This window comes from Bombus huntii, unplaced genomic scaffold (genome assembly GCF_024542735.1).
Source record: "Bombus huntii isolate Logan2020A unplaced genomic scaffold, iyBomHunt1.1 ctg00000088.1, whole genome shotgun sequence".
In the NCBI taxonomy this organism is placed as follows: Eukaryota; Metazoa; Arthropoda; class Insecta; order Hymenoptera; family Apidae; genus Bombus; species Bombus huntii.
The window spans coordinates 51848-70435 of record NW_026099343.1 but is presented as its reverse complement, the minus strand read 5'-3'; positions in this window follow the sequence as shown (position 1 = coordinate 70435).

Sequence of the window (18588 nt, the reverse complement as noted above, 5' to 3'; positions counted from 1 at the left end):
AAGACTTATTAACAAAATACTCAATTGGGATTCCACTAGGAGGAATCTCTTCAGCCTCTCGGCCTATCTTAGCGGACGTTTTTGTAAAGCGATTTATTTGTCGTTTCGGGTCACCGAGAGCTATTCTCACTGATCAAGGAACGAACTTTACATCCTCACTAATGAAGAAAGTAGCAAAGAGATTCCGCATCAAACAATATACCACGACGGCATATCATCCACAAAGTAACGGTTCAATCGAAAGATCTCACCACGTGCTGATAGAATATCTCAAATTATACATTGAAAATTCCAAAAATTGGGACGAATGGGTAGAATTAGCTATGTTTTCCTATAATACCTCTGTACACGAAGGAACGAAATTCTCCCCGCACGAATTAGTTTTTGGACATCTAGCCAGAGAACCTACTGGTGAAGTAATAATCGAAGAGAACATGGAACCAACTTACGCAGAATATCTCGAAGATCTGTTCGATAAAATTAACACCGTACAACGAATGGCGAGAGAAAATTTGATAAAATCCAAACTAAGATCAAAAGAATATTACGACCGACGAATCAACCCCCAAGATTTTAAAATAGGAGATTCGATATATTTACTAAAAGAACCCAGTAAAGGAAAATTCTCCGATCAATATACTGGACCATACAAAGTGCTAGAAATCTTGCAGAACCAAAACGTCAAGATCGAAGTAAAAGGGATTCCGCGAACGGTGCATTTAAACAAGTTAAAACTAGCGCATAATCGAAATAAGCAATGAATAAAGCGATTTCAGTGGGCAACGTAGTGCGGTAGTATATGTTATAGTGCTGTTCGTCGAATAATACAGATATCGAACACCTAAAAGGAAAAAGGAAAATTATTATACGTGTTTCAATTATTGCTTAAATATAAAACGTGTTAACTTAATGAACAATTAACTAGTGAAAGTGAAAGTTACCTTGTGAACAAGTGATCAACATACAAGAAAGTGTACGTGCAAGTATAGGTTATGGATCGTTGTTCGTGGAACACAATGTATGACAGCTACCTAAAATAAGTGAATAAATTAGTTTCAATTGTCTCAGTGCAAAATACAAGGTTACTAAATGTTATAACTATATTATGGATAAATCAAAAGGAGGTGTAACACTGTCCGTCGAATAATACAGATAGCGAAAACCTAAAAAGAAAAAGGGAAAATTATTATGTGTACTCCAATTATTGTTTGAATATACAACGTGTCGATTCAATAAATAATTAAAAGAGGGGAAGTGAAAGTTACCTTGTAAACAAGTAATCATCAAACAAGAAGGTCTACATGCAAAATATGATATGGCTCCCTGCTTGCGGGACACCATGTACCAGCTGAAAATAAACGAACGAATTAACTTCAATTGCCTTAATGCAAAGAGCAGCATCGCTAAATGTTATAACGGTGCTGTGGAGGCGTGGCAGTGTTCGTCGAATGACACAGATAGCGGAAACTTGGAAAAAGAAAAGAAGTTTATTACGAGTGTTCCAATTACTGTTTGAATGTAAAACGTGTTAGTTCAACGAATAACGAAAACAGTGAAAGTGCAACTTACCTCGTGAACAATCAATCACCATACAAGGAAGTGTACATGCATGGATTTCGCAGATTAACAAAAAGAAATAAAATAGCTGATAAATATAGAAAGTGGTTAGAAAATAATTAAGATAGATTAATTGAGAGTTAGTAATAAATATAACCGGAGTAAAAGGATATTTTATTGTGTATTAATCTACGTAGTATTGTTATATTATTATATCTAACATGTAGAAGTGGATTTTGTACGCATATATGTATATAGTTACAATCCAAGTAGTATTCATAATATTTATTTTCACTGATAACAAGTACGTAAAACCTAAAATAAAACAAAGGTTTTAACAATAAAAAAAAACAAAAAAAAGGGGGAAGAAGAAAAAAAAAGAAGAAAAAAAAGGAAAGAAAAAAAATATAATATATATAAATATAAAATTTTCTTTTTCTATAAAAGGTTATTCCTATTTCTGATAAACTCGAGAAACGAAAACATTATACCATGATACACTGACACAAAGATACACCACACAGAAGAAACTAATAGAGAACGCTTTAAGCTTGGCAAACTTACCGCCCGACGAATTTGCATACACCATAACCAAAACCCAGGACACATGGCTTTGATTGTTATTTAATAAAGTTTTGGGTTTATAAAATAACGATTCACTTAGATTCGTTTTCTCCAATATATTTCAGTCTTATAACACGTCTTACCACACAGGAATCTCCAAGTCAATAGAACAACGTGGTCGACTTCTAAGACAAAAGAGCGTCGTTAGAAGTCGTACCAACTTAGCTTGTAGTAAGCAGCGATCATACCAACTTAACATTTCTCAACACTCCCCTTTGATCGCTAGTTTCTACAAGCCCCATAGCTTTGGTAAATTGCTGGGTCTTAATCCTATTTAGGCCTTTGGTGAGAATGTCAGCCACATTCTCAGGACTAGGTACATAAGTATAATCTAGTATCCCCCTCGATACGCAGTTCTTAACGTAAAAGTAGCGCACTTGGACGTGCTTAGAACTCTCAGCAACTATTTCGTCCTTTGACCATGAAATAGCTCCGATATTATCGCAGAATATCTTGCAGGGGCGATGGCAATATGACAGTTGACCCAATTCCTTTAACAGTAAAGAAATCCACACTGTTTCCCTTGCTGCTTCCTGCATTGCCACAAATTCCGCTTCGCACGTCGATTGAGCTATAATCGGTTGTTTTTTGGATAGCCAGGATATCGCACCACCAGCGAGTATGAACACATACCCGCTCCTGGATTTCCTGTCTACCGTACAACCCGCAAAATCCGAGTCGCAAAACACCTTCAGAGGTTGCCCGGTCCTTTGGTATACTAACTTCAAGTCTTTGGTCTTTAGTAAATATCTGAATACCCGCTTCGCTGCTTTCCAATCGGATACAGTCGGATTCGCGCATCTTTGGCTTAGTTTCCCTATTGCACACGCAACATCAGGACGACTTACAGTAGCTACATACATTATGTGCCCCACAGCTTGTTCATATAATTTACTGTCGAGAGGCTCATCACGTTCAATATCAAAACCAGCCTCGCATTCTCTAGCTAGCGGTGTCGACACTCCCACCACCCCAACCTCACGAGTAATGTCAAACAGATCCAGCATTTGACCTATCTGTACAGATTGATCGAATACTACAGTGGTGCTGTTTGGCTTACTCAGGTGGATGGACAGAAATTGAGTGTCTACGCCTAACATTCTAACATCTAATTTGTCCTTAATCCTAGTTTTGAATATCTCAATCCACTCATTCGTCCCAAACACGAGGATGTCGTCCACATACACAGCTACAATAAATTTTTTAGACGCATATATATATATATATAAATATATTTCAATCAATCAATTTGGACAGTTACATATAAGTATAAACATATATGCCGAACATGTAATAACCTAGTAAATATTAGAGACAGTGCTTCCAATACTATGCAATAAATACAATATTATCAATTTATGAAATAAAAGTATACATGAAGTCAAAAACTAATAGTTTAACTAATAGTTTAATATATATATATATATATATATATTCCTGGCGTTTCAATTATTTTCCCCTTTTGTAGTTATTCTTATTTCCTGGTTTATTTTGAATTGTGTGTATATGTATTTTGTTTATTGGTTGGATCCGTTAATCGCCCTCGTTTTGTTAATCCTTCCTTTCGTTTCGTAGTGCCGTGTGTTCGTTTGTGCATTCAAATCCTTATTCGCGTGTTTTGTATAGAATGGTTTTCTTGTTCTTGTTACGGCGTGTGCGGAGCGCGGGACGTGACACCCCCGCCCTTGAAGTTCAAATTTCCAAAGGAAATTTGACTGATGGTATCTCTGAGTTCGCTCAAGGCGGACGTAGATGTCGTTGGTAGTTGAGTGACTACCGGTGTTATCGATATCCCTTGAGGTTGTGCTGTTTGATCATCGATATTTCGACTTCTTTTGAGGTATCGTAGCGGGTGGGTGACTGAGCCGCATATTGCTCCTAATAGGGCGATTCCACATTCGTAAGTTTCACGTAACTGGTATCCGTGTGCGGCTATATCTATTATTGTTTTGATTAGTTTAAATATTGCGAGTATTCCAAATATTGCTGCACTGACAGTTCCAAATTCCATAAAACCAGTCCATAAGCTTGATACGGTATTTTTCGCTATTGTCGTTAATGTGTTTTGTCCATCATTCCCAGGATGTTTACTGTTCCAGGGACGATTGTTTTTCCTGTTGCTCCTCTGGCCAATGCGTTCGAGACTGCAGATTTTCTGCCGGGAACATGATGTGGTCCCGTAGTGCAGCGAGGTCTTTTGGGTATATATTCCGCTCGTGGCCAACGACGATGGTGCTGAATATCGCCACGTTTGGCGCACGTCCGGGTGGAGTTCCTGTGGTGCGATTCCTTTGCCAAACGGGTAGTTCCGAGTAGCATTTTGTTGTATGTCGTACCTTTACTTGTACCGGAATGCATTTGACTATATGGATCGCTTCTCCTGCGATCAGAGCCATGTGTCCTGGGTTTTGGTTATGGTGTATGCAAATTCGTCGGGCGGTAAGTTTGCCAAGCTTAAAGCGTTCTCTGTTAGTTTCTTCTGTGTGGTGTATCTTTGTGTCAGTGTATCATGGTATAATGTTTTCATTTCTCGAGTTTATCAGAAATAGTAATAACCTTTTATAGAAAAAGAAAATTTTATATTTATATATATTTGTTAAGGAAATTCGAGGATTTGGGAATACAAATTATTGCCTATATTTCCCACACAACAGTTATACATCTATATTACTCTCTGAAGAACGTCTTGCACGCACGCTGGTCGCCAACCGACTATCCTAGATTCTGCTAACATCTGGCAACAGTCTTTTGTCTCCACTAAGCCTTGACGCCCTCTGGCCCTTACACACACACTCTCATGTACAGTGTAAATGTATCACTTCCCTAACAATATTATATTTTTTTTCTTTCCTTTTTTTTCTTCTTTATTTTTCTTCTTCCCCTTTTTCTTTCTTTTTTTTGTTTTTTTTACTGTTAAAACCTTTGATTTATTTTAGGTTTTACGTACTTGTTATCAGTGAAAATAAATATTATGAATACTACTTGGCTTGTAATTATATACATGTCGGAGATGAAAGGAAAGCCGAAGCCTTTCCTTGGAAATTTTGGGAACATCCTCTAGTACCTTAGCCTAGATTTTATTATAGTTGTAATTGCTTAAGATTTGTAATAAGCGAGATTGGGTTCGAGGTGACAATCGGTCGCTGAACGTAGCCACGGTCACGGGATGGATGTTTTATCTAACGGAGGTCTGGAGTGGTTGTATGTGTTTTCCGAGAAATGTGGTTGTGGCGGCATGCGGCCTCGAGAGCGGGCCTAGCCACGTGTGATGTTGCCTCGGAGGTGCCGATGCAATGGGACATACATTGTATTAGTAATCAAAACTCCAGGCAGAAACTGCCTAGCAACGGCGTTTGGAACTTTCTCGATGCTTCCAACGAGTGTGCCTAGCAACGGCGTTTGGAACCTTCTCGATGCTTCCAAACGGGTATAGAAAACAAAATGCAATCGTACAGGGAGAAAAATCACCACGAGGCTGGCATTCTTGCGATTGCCTTGGAGAGTGATACATCGAGCATTTTCGACGATCGCATTTGCGTCTAAGTTAGTTTCGCTTAGTAAGGAGTTATCCCGGTGACCGTGGATTCGTTTGATCTCAAACATTGCTAATAGTATTATTTAATTTAATTATTCGTAGATCGTATTATTCATTAGTCTTAGTGTTTGTTAGACTTATTATTAGTTGTACTTATTATTTGTTAAGCTTAGTGATAGACCTGTATATACGTGTAAATAAAATCTCGGCTTTGTGAAACGATGGCTAGTCCACATGAAGAGTCGTCGCGCGCCCAAAATTCGAATCGTGATCCGACATACATATATGCGTACGTATTGGTAAGTAGTATAAATGAGATTTGTTTTATTGTTATAAATGTATAAGTATATATCATCAATAGGAATAAATATCACAAATGTACCTTGTCTTCGAGTATATATATATATATATATATATATATATATATATATATATATAGTGGTGAACATAAGTGAAAATTATATGCATAGTTATAAATATTGTTTGTTTACAGGTGGATAGCATCAGTATTTGGTTTCGTGAGTGGCGTACAAATACTTTACAGTTCCACTGTGTGGTTTGCTATTCATGTTCTTCCATCCGTTCAGAAAATGGTTGATGAGTTCGCCATCAGTTCTGTACACACATATAAAAATAGTTAATGTATATATGTAGTATCGTGAGTGAGAGGCCTGGGAGTTGGCGGGTGAACCGCGTGGAATGTCGCGAGAGCCGAGGCGTTTGTTTTTGATCGCGTAGTTTTGGAAAGAGGAGACCTACGTGATCTTGGCCACGAGCGGTTGCCAAGGGACGGGAGAAAAGGAATCAACAAACAGAGTTTGCGAGTGGCGTTGCCGAGAGAGTGTTGATTGCATTTTGTGAAAGTCGAGTCGTTATCTAATTATTTAGTTGTGCTGTTTTCTGTACGTTTGGTGTGAATAGTTCAGGTTGAACAACTGTTTAGGAAATTCGAGGATTTGGGAATACAAATTATTTACTATATTTCCCACACAACAGTTATACATCTATATTACTCTCTGAAGAACGTCTTGCACGCACGCTGGTCGCCAACCGACTATCCTAGATTCTTCTAACATCTGGCAACAGTCTTTTGTCTCCACTAAGACCTTGACGCCCTCTAACCCTTACACACACACTCTCATGTACAGTGTAAATGTATCACTTCCCTAACACGCCTCCTTACATTTATACTGTACACTTAATTTTATTTACATACTTGTCGAATTAACAAAATATTTAACATTTATCGCTTTATTTACATTTCTCTTATTTTACATTCATCCATGACCTAAACCTTTCAAATTTCTCTCTACACAGTGCCTTCGTAAAAATATCCGCAGTGTTTTCTTCTGTACTTACTTTTATTATGTTTATCTTATTTTCCTTTACGTACTCGTGAATGTAGTGGTAATGAACTTCGATGTGTTTAGAATTTTTTGTAAAAGTTCCGTATTTTGCTATACTCATTACTCCAGAGTTATCCTCATAGATTTTTACAGGGTTATCGTCTACATTTACATCGAAGATTTTCATTAGTTCTCTGATAGTCATTACTTCGCTCACCGCTTCCGATAGAGCAACATACTCTGCATACGTCGAGGCTTTTGTCACACACCTTTGTTTTTTAGACTTCCATCTAATTACATTTCCATACAATCTAATTACATACCCAGAAGTCGATTTCCTATCTATATGATCTCCTGCCCAATCAGCGTCCACATAACAATCTATCGTTTCGCACTTTTCATTTCTTTTATAATGTAGCCCTAAATCTCTAGTCCGGTACAAATATTTCAATATTCGCAAGGCATATTTAAAATGTGTCTCGTTACAACAATCTTGAAATCTACTCAGATAATTCACACTATAACTTATATCGGGTCTGGTATTTACACTAATATACAGCAATGCGCCAATTAAATTCTTGTATCCAATGTCCTCTCTATTTATCTCAGCTTTTTCAATTTTTAAGTTGGTCTCCATAGGTGTACAGTACAATTTGCTGTTATGTAATTTATATTTGTTTGCTAATGATTCTATGTATTTCTTTTGGCTTAATCTCATTTCATTTTTTAAATAATCATACTCTATATTTATTCCAAGATATTCTTTTACTTCACCTAAATCTTTCATTTCAAATTTATCAGTTAATAATTTTTTTACACTTTGTATCCTTTTTTTGTTTTTACTACAGATTAACAAATCGTCTACATATATTAGCAAATAAACAACATTTTCCCCCTCTCCATGAGTATATAGGCACAACTCTATGTTATTCTTCTTAAAATCCAATGTCGTCACATACCTATCAAAACACTCATACCAATCCCTCGGACTTTCTTTTAACCCATAAAGCGCTTTCGATAATTTACAAACTCTATTCGTTCCGTCCGCATATCCCTTTGGTTGATTTACATATACCTCCGAGGTTACTTCACCATTTAAAAAGGCAGTTTCTACATCCATTTGCTCAATTATTACTCCATTTTGACAACAATATGATAGCAATATCTTAAAGGTCTGATTACTCGCCACTGGAGAATATATGTCATCGGCTACGTTTCTTTGTTGAAATCCCCTTACCACTAATCTAGCCTTATACCTGTCCTCTGATTTTTTCGTGTAAACCCATTTTACATCTAATACTTCTTTGCCTTTTACCCTTTCTACCAATTTCCAAGTTTTATTCTTATAGAGACATTCTATTTCCTTATCCATAGCCTGTTTCCAAACTTCACTATTTTCACAACAAATCGCCTCCTCAAATGTGCAAAAGATATCTACTCTACAATAATTTGCGTGAATCTCACTACTGTTTTCCTTTTCTGGATACCTTACTGGAGTTTTCTTATTACGTGTAGATCTCCTAGGAATCTTTACGCTTTCAGAACTATTATCATTTTCATCTTCTCTACTTTCTAACTCTTCCTTATTCATGCTGTCCAATAAATAATTATCTTTACTATCATCGCTAACTGCATCGAATGAATTCTCCTCAAAACCGATACATTTTTTGTCTGTTTCTACGACCTCTACATGTCGCTACTGTTATTTTTACACCTAATAGGACTCTCTAACCTACTTCACTATATCCTAACAGAATTCCCATATCTGCCTTCTTATCCCATTTGGAAACTCTTTTTTGTTCTGGCCTTCTTACAAAAACTTTACTTCCATATAGATGTAGATTTTTAACACTTGGTTTTCTCCCGAAGAATATTTCAAAAGGTGTCTTTCTTTCTATAGTATTCGCTAATATTCGATTTTTCAAGTATGCCGCTGTACAAACTATTTCCGGCCAGTACCTTTTATGTACTTTCGCTTCCGCTAACAAGCAACGCGCCATGTCCATCACTGTTCTATTATACCTTTCCGCTGTCCCGTTTAATTCATGTACGTATGTTGGGCAATTATTTATTCTTATACCTTTATCCCTAGCAAATTTATAAATTCGATTATTTAAATATTCTTTACCATTATCGCATCTTAATATTTTTAACCTCTTGCCCGTTAAATTTTCGGCTTCATTTACGAACTGTACGAAAGAATCAAAGACCTCATCTTTTGATTTTATACAATAGATCCTAGCTATTTTACTATAATTATCGATAAATGAAATGAAATATTTTTCTCCATTGAATCCGGTAGTCTTAAAGGGACCACATACGTCCGTATGAATAATTTCCATTATTTCCCTAGCCTTAGTTCGATTATTTTTGAAAGGTAAGTTATGCATTTTGCTTTCTATACACACCCTACATTTCAAAAGTTCCTTTTCAAATTCATTCGGTATGCCAGTCACTAGCTGCTCTTTACCCAAAATCTCTAAATATTTAAAATTTACGTGTCCTAGCATCCTATGCCATCTTTCCTTTTTACTCATACCACTACGTTCGGCGCTGTTTACTAAGTGCTTCTTCCCTTTCAATATACTTTTTATTCTATATGTCCCATTCTCTTTGAACGCTACAGCTGTAAGTATATTATCCTCATCTATTACTTTCGCAATAGTTCGTTTGGAAATAACCGTATTCTTATTGTCTGTTAGTTTACCTAAACTAATCAAATTTGCGGACATTTCTTTCGCGTAAAATACTTTCCTCATATTTATTTTATTTTGTTTTCCGAATGCTTCAAAATAACTTATAACATTCCCAACTTTTGTCGCTTTTATCGGTCTATTATCGCCTAAATATATATTTACCGGTTCTTTTAGGTCGATAGATTTATCGAAATAATTTATATTATTAATTATGTGATCGCTACAACCGCTATCTAATAGCCACACTATTTCGTTCTTACTTATTTCATTCGTCTCACTGCTGTTTGCTGCGTGCGTCGTTGCTGTCCATATGCCTGCTCTTGAGTTTCCATGCTCGCCCGTGCCGGTTCTTGATTGACGATGAAAGTTTCCACGTCCTCTGCTCGTATTGCCTTTGTTCTCTCTTCCTCTGTTTCGACCACGTGTTGGCCCATGCCAATAGCCGTTACTGCTTCCCGCTTGGACGCCATTTTGACACTCTCTCGCAAAGTGTCCTAATCTTCCACATCTGAAGCATCCTTCCTTTTTTGCAGAAAAGGCGTTGGTTTGCCTTTCTCCTCGATTGGATTTATTTTTCTTCTCTGCTATTTCTATTTTATTTTTCACATACGCTACCGTTTGATTCTCTTCTTTCAATGCGTCTATTATGTCCGCTATGTAGCTGTATTCTTCGGGTAACGTATTCAGCATGTAATTCAGCTTTTCCCTCTCACTTACTTGTGCGTCCGCACTTTTTAATTCATTTATTAATTTTTCGAAATCGTTAAAGAATGATGCTGAATCACTGTAGTTCTCCAGTCTTATGTTTTCCAATCTCCTTCTGCATACGATCTGCAGTGCCGTCGACTCTTTCAAGTACATTTCATCGAACCTTTTTATTATATCATACGCCGTTTTTCCTTCCCTAACATACTCCAATTGTCTGTTCGATATTGCACTATAAATTATATTAATTGCCTTCAAGTCCTTTTTGTCCCAGTCTTCATCGTCTCTTTCGTTCTTCATTCTAGTTGTAACAACCTCGCATTCCTTATATTCGAGAAACATCGTGATTCTTTGCTTCCACATTCCATAATCCTCACCATCGAATATAAGTATCATGATTTCCGATCTCTCCATTTTAATTGATTCTTCTTTTTTTTCTTTTCTTACTCAAGCGTTCCTACGTGCTCGAAGTATATTTTTTCCTCTGAAAGTTTTTTTTTCTTTACTGAAAACTCACTCGCAAGATCGTAACCACGCACTAAATATCTTGCAAAACTAGTAACCACGCTCTGCTACCATGTTAAGGAAATTCGAGGATTTGGGAATACAAATAATTGACTATATTTCCCACACAACAGTTATACATCTATATTCCACTCTGAAAAACGTCTTGCACGCACGCTGGTCGCCAACCGACTATCCTAGATTCTTCTAACATCTGGCAACAGTCTTTTGTCTCCACTAAGACCTTGACGCCCTCTAACCCTTACACACACACTCTCATGTACAGTGTAAATGTATCTCTTCCCTAACAATTTCAATTCTTTGAATTTTGTTTGAATTATTGTTAATTACAATCACAATTTCTGATAATATCATGCACACGATTAAGTGTAACCACGCTCTTAATCGTTATCGTTGTCAATTACAATTATAATTCCAAGTTTACTTACATTCATTTTAACGAAACCAATGTTTACTACTAGAACACGCACATATTCGTACAACGATGTTAAAAATCTGAGCATAATGGAAATGTACGTACAGCAGATACTCACAGGAAAAACCAACGAGACTAATAATAAAATCAATGAATTAGAAAAAAAGAGCTATAGACAAATATCTTATAATATACCGTGGCATAATCTGCAATTTATTATAAAATAATTGATCCGAGCAGTATCAATTATAAAAGAAGATGGCTGAATGTGATAGACACTGTCGAATACTAATCAAATATAATCATTTAGTTAATCTTTAAGATTTAAGTTAAGATACATCTTTGAGGAATCAATAAGTGTTTCGCTAATAGCCTAATAGATCTCTTGATAGATCAAACGAAGAAATACCTAACCGCGATTACAGCCAATTGGTACATATTATTCGATACATAATTAATATTTGTATCACGTACAGCGATGCAAGTGGTATTGAAGAAAATAGCCATTTTACGTTACAACTATAACGAGTAAATTTACTCGTTTAACTTGAGAGGAATTAAAAAGGTACCTGACTTTTAAATAAGCATTAAATAAGAAATTTAAATATCGCAGACGGTGATGTAGGTGTTATTCAAGAAAAGAGAACATTTTATTTTGTAATTAGCACGAGTAAATGAACGAATATCGATAATATAATATAATGATTAATATGAATTTTATCTGGCTGATTATTTAAATACCATAACATATTTCACAGTAACGTCATCGACTGCCGTTAGGCTCTTTTCCCTTTTTGTTCAAACTAATTGATAGTCGAAAACTAGTATCAAGGAGGTGTGAATTTAGTCTTAGTTTGTAGAAACTATTAAAATGATAAAAATGGATACCGTATTAAATCGTCGAAGGCGCCAATTTACGATAAAAATTAAGAAATTGTTCAATTTGATTTTGTTATAATGGAAAACCCGTCCTTTGCTATGTCAAGAGATCGTTAACGTTTGATTGACATCTCGACACCTTGTCAAGATATATAAGGAACGCGAGAAGTCGCGCGCGAGCTCTTTCGTGCCTGAAATTCCGGACAGTGAACATCCAAGAAGAATTTAAATATAAGGTAAATAAAAAAAAATATCAAATAACAACATTGTAACTAGTAATTTATAACGTCTAAGTCATTAATTTACAATACTTGAGAAATTAATTTATAATATTTAAGCTATTAATTTATAACATTTAAGCCATTAATATATAACATATAAGCAATTAATTTATAACGTCTAAACTATTAATTTATAACATTTGTTGAGATATGTATAATTTTCTGTGTTGGACTGGGTTAAGTGTGTAGTAGAGATACTTGTATGTGAATATCAGCGTGTGGATGTATGTGTGTGCGCGGCGTCTCGAAAACAGATGAATGTAAACTGTTCAGTCGTTTAACAGTCGGGTATAGAAGAAAGTGCTGAGACGCGCGCAAGTGTGTATCGATGAATATATAAGAAATCGTCCATGAAATAAATAGATTACTATTTTAATATTAATCCTCAGTATAAATTTAGTGTTCTTATAACATTATTTCGGCTTCAAAGATCCACAATTGTCAAAAACATTTGTGCTATTAATTTATAACATTTAAGCTATTAATTTACAACATCTAAGCCATTAATTTACAACATTTGAACTGTCATTTTATACATGTAAGTTATTAATTTATAACATTTAGGCTATTAATTTACAACATCTTAGCCATTAATTTACAATATTTGAACTATTATTTTATACATTTAAGCCATTAATTTATAACATTTAAACTATTAATTTATAACATTTAAGCCATTAATTTATAACATTTAAGCTATTAATTTTCAACATCTAAGCCAATAATGTACAACATTTAAACTGTTATTTTATACATTTAAACTATTAATTTATAACATTTAAGCTATTCATTTATACCTTCTAAGCCATTAATTTATAACATTTAAGCCATTAATCTAAAACAATTACATCATTAATTCTTAACAGTTATACCAATAATTTATAACAACATTTTCCCATTAATTCAATGTAATTATGCTCTTAATTTATAACAGTTGTACCCTTAATCGGAAGTAACTCTACATTCATTGATTTTAATCAATACCATAAATTCGTAGTGAGTGAATTAAAGATTTATTTTGCTTTATTTTATTAACGAAATCTATCAAGTCTTTGAAGTGCTATTTCATTTCCATATAGCATTATATTTTAACTCTGAATACAGTATTCAATTTCCAATTTCACTATTTCGTATAAAATCTGTGGTAACACAGAGTGTCGATGTATGTAACGATATATGGTATAACGTTATAACGTATTACTTTACATGATATAACTTTATAACGTATTACGTTTTATGGTATGACGTTATAACGTATTACGTTATATGGGACGACGTTATGACGTATTACGTTTTATGATATTACGTTTTATGATATAACGTTATAACGTATCACGTTATATCTTATAACGTTATAACGTAATACGTTATATGCTATAACTTTATAACGTAATACGTTATATGGTATAACGTTATAACGTATCACGTTATATGGTATGACGTTAGAACGTATTACGTTATATGGGATGACGTTATAACGTATTACGTTATATTCAATAACGTTACAACGTCATACGTTGTATGCTATGACGTTATAACGTATAACGTTATATGCTATAACTTTATAACGTATATCGTTATATGCTATAACTTTATAACGTAATACGTTATGTGGTATGACGTTATAACGTATTACGTTATATGGTATGACGATATAACGTATTATGTTATATGGTATGACGTTATAACGTATTACGTTATATTTTATAACGTTATAACGTAATACGTTGTATGCTATGACGTTATAACGTATAACGTTATATGCTATAACTTTATAACGTAATACGTTATATGGTATGACGTTATAACGTAATACGTTATATGCTATAACTTTATAACGTAATACGTTATATGGTATAACGTTATAACGTATCACGTTATATGGTATGACGTTAGAACGTATTACGTTATATGGGACGACTTTATAACGTATTACGTTATATGGCATAACGTTATAACGTATTACGTTATATGTTATAACGTTATAACGTAATACGTTATATGGTATGACGTTATAAAGTATTACGTTATATGGGATGACGTTATATCGTAATACCTCATATGGTATGCCGTTATAACGTATTATGTTAAATGGTATGACGTTATAACGTATTACGTTATATGGTATAACGTTATAACGTATTACGTTATATGGTATGACGTTATAACGTGTTACGTTATATGGGACGATGTTATGACGTACTACGTTATATGGTATAACGTTATAACGTATCACGTTATATTTTATAACGTTATAACGTCATACGTTATATGCTATAACTTCATAACGTAATACGTTATATGGTATGACGTTATAACGTATTACGTTATATGGTATGACATTAGAACGTATTACGTTATATGGTATGACGTTATAACGTATTACGTTATATTTTATAACGTTATAACGTAATACGTTGTATGCTATGACGTTATAACGTATAACGTTATATGCTATAACTTTATAACGTAATACGTTATATGGTATGACGTTATAACGTAATACGTTATATGCTATAACTTTATAACGTAATACGTTATATGGTATAACGTTATAACGTATCACGTTATATGGTATGACGTTAGAACGTATTACGTTATATGGGACGACTTTATAACGTATTACGTTATATGGGATGACGTTATATCGTAATACCTCATATGGTATGCCGTTATAACGTATTATGTTAAATGGTATGACGTTATAACGTATTACGTTATATGGTATAACGTTATAACGTATTACGTTATATGGTATGACGTTAGAACGTATTACGTTATATGGGATGACGGTATAACGTATTACGTTATATGGTATGGCGTTATAACGTATTACGTTATATGGTATGACGTTAGAACGTAATACGAAATCGCCAAGGTTGAACCTAACTATTTTAGCTTTGTTTTCGTCGAACCTGTCCTTATCGTATTTGGCGCTTGCTTCTATATTCTTTATCGCCTGCTGTCTTACATGGGAGATATTTACTTCTCTTTCTTCGATATTGTCGCGTAGGGATAAGCCGTAGGGTCTCGCTGTTTTACCGATTAGTAGTTCCAACGGGCTTGACTTAGTCACGCGGTTGGTGGTACAATTTAGGGCCAGTTGTATTTCCCCGATCGCGTCTTGCCAGTGGTTTCTATTGTTGTGTTTTTTAGCGTACTCATAATACGCTCCACCTGTCCGTTGGCCCTACTAGCTCCGGTCGCAATTAAATGGAGTTTAATGTATTTATTTTGCCAAAAGTCTCGAAATTCTTTGCCCGTAAAACATCTTCCCTGATCCGCTATTATCCGGCAGGGAGTGCCGAACAAAAATATAGCGGACTTAAGCGCTTTAATGGTGTTAACGGATTCTATCTTACGGGTATAGTGCAAGTATACGAACTTAGTAAAGGCGTCGACCAACACAATGACGTATTCCTTCGAATCGTTTTTACCGCTTAATTTGCCCGTTATGTCCATATGAACCGTATGCCAATGTATACTGGTCTTATGTATGGGGTGTAATTCGGCTTGTACTCTACCCGAACTTGCCTTTGAAACTCGACAAGCATGACAGTTCTCTACGAATTTGCGAACATACTTCGCCATTCCTTCGAACCAGTAATACTCGTACAGTTTCGCAAGCGTTTTATCCCAACCTAAGTGCATAATGGACTGGTGCACATGGTTAATAACAGACCACCTAAACCCTCTCGAAACGATGGGCAGGCAGAGAGTTCTACCTTTTCTCTGTATTTTACGATGAAGGGTGCCGGACCGTAACTCATACGTATTCGCGACGTCTTCCGCGAGCTCTTCGTTCTGTAATTTATCGACGATCTCAGAAATTTGTGGGTCGCGACGTTGTTCCGCTAGTAGCCAATCGTCGAAGATTTCGGTTAGGTTAATTTCTTTCTCTACAATTTTGCTGAACGTACTGCGATCCAAGTCTACGGGATTTCGCGAAAAGAAATCTACGTGGGCCATTCGTTTACCTTCCCGGTACATAATGTCAAAGGTAAAAGTTTGCAGGTAAGCCCACCATCTGTAAACCCTGTCGTTCAAGTGTCCCTTATTACTGGACGCTTTCAGGGAGTTGCAATCGGTGACAACGAGAAATTCTCGTCCGTGTAAGTAATGACGGAAGTGCTTGACGACGTTTACAACTGCTAACGTTTCCAATTCGTAGGAATGATACCTAGACTCCGCAGGGCCAGTTCTTTTGCTGTAATATTCCACTACTCGATTTTTACCTTCGACCCTGTGCATTAAAATGGCTCCATATCCTTCCGAGCTAGCGTCCGTATGTAGTTCTATGGGGTAATTGGGGTCAAATATCATTAGCACCGGCGCGTCAGTCAGGACGGAAATTACCTTTTGTCTTATCTGTTCGTGCCTATCCGTCCAAGGTATATTCTTGTTATTCGAGGTAAGTGCATACAGGGGTTTCATTACTTGTGAAAATTTGGGAATGAAGTTTCGGAAATAAGAGGCCAAACCTATGAATTGCCTAAGTTGTGTGACGGTCGACGGTGCAGGTAAAGAACTCAAGGCTTGTATTTTACCCGGGTTTGGACGGACTTCTCCGTTACGAATTACATATCCCAAGTAGAGTACCGATGTCTTTAAAGAGGAGCATTTTGAAAAGTTAAAGGAGAATCCGGCTTTCACGAGGGTATCTAATACGGTGCTCAACCTTTCTAGGGCTTGATCTACTGAGTCGGCAATAATTAGGACGTTGTCCAAGTAAACAACAACGAACGAATACGCGAGGTCGCCTAAGGCGTTGAGAATGGCCCTCTGGAAAACGGATGGTGCATTTTTCAATCCGAACGGCATAGTCACGTACTCGTATTGCCCGTCGGGTGTAACGAACGCCGTATATTCCGTCGAATTAGGATGAATGGGAATTTGGTGGAATCCGCTGGCCATGTCCAGGCTAATGAAGTATCTCGCCTTCTGCAATCTCGCGATTTGATCCGCGATGAGGGGTAGGGAATACCGGTTCGCGACCGTATTTTTATTTAATGCCCGAAAATCTACGCACAGTCTGTCTGAGCCGTCTTTCTTCTTTACAAGTAAGATAGGGCTCGCGAACGGTGAGTTGCTCGGCCTCACGATTTTTGCTCTAATTAACTCGTCTATTCTCTCACGTACTATCCTACGCTCTTCTTCGCTAAGTCGGTAAGGACTTCTTTGCACGGTGACATTAGGATCGATTAACCGTATTTCTAACTGGCCCGTGCTTACGCGAGTACGTGGGAAGCCCGTAATGAATGAATTTTTGAATTTCTCGAGGACAGAAATTAACCGACTTTTATCGTTACCAACCACGTCAGTGTCAACCGCATTGATATTGATCTCGTTTTTGGAGGTTTTACTACAGGCATTAATAGTCTTCGTTTTACAAATATCGACACTATTTCGTGTAATAGTTACATCAAAACCCTGGCTTAAGATCTCGCGGCCAATCATGATATCATAATGCAAGTGACTATCGGCCAGAACGTGAAAGGTTATCTCCAATGTAAAACAGTTAATGCGTACCGTAGATAAGATCTGGGATGTACTCTTAACGCAGGTGTTTCCTATTCCTCGCATAACTACTATATCTGTCGTTCTCCTACCGGAGAATTTCGGAGCGACAGATTCTCTAATTAATGAGCACTCGGCTCCGGAATCGAAGTAAAATGGGAACGACTCACCCAGATGACTTAAACTACCGGCTGGGGACTCCACCACGCAGGAGTTGACTTTACGCTCATCCTTGGGGCTTGGTCTACCGTCCCGTCGTGCCGGGCAGTTAGGTGTGATATGGCCTTCCGCATGCCACCTGTAGCAAACCGCCTTGGACGGTGCGGCCGGTCGGCTTCCTTCCTGGCGTCGTGCATCCCTCTGCTGTTCGTTCTGCATCCTCTTGCGGCAGTCCTTTATTCTGTGTCCGAGAGTACCACAGTAATGACACCTCGTCTGGTGGCCCGATAACTTGCGTCGCTTAGCTTCGGGTTCCGCCGGTGCATCTCTCGGCGAAAATGTCGACTCT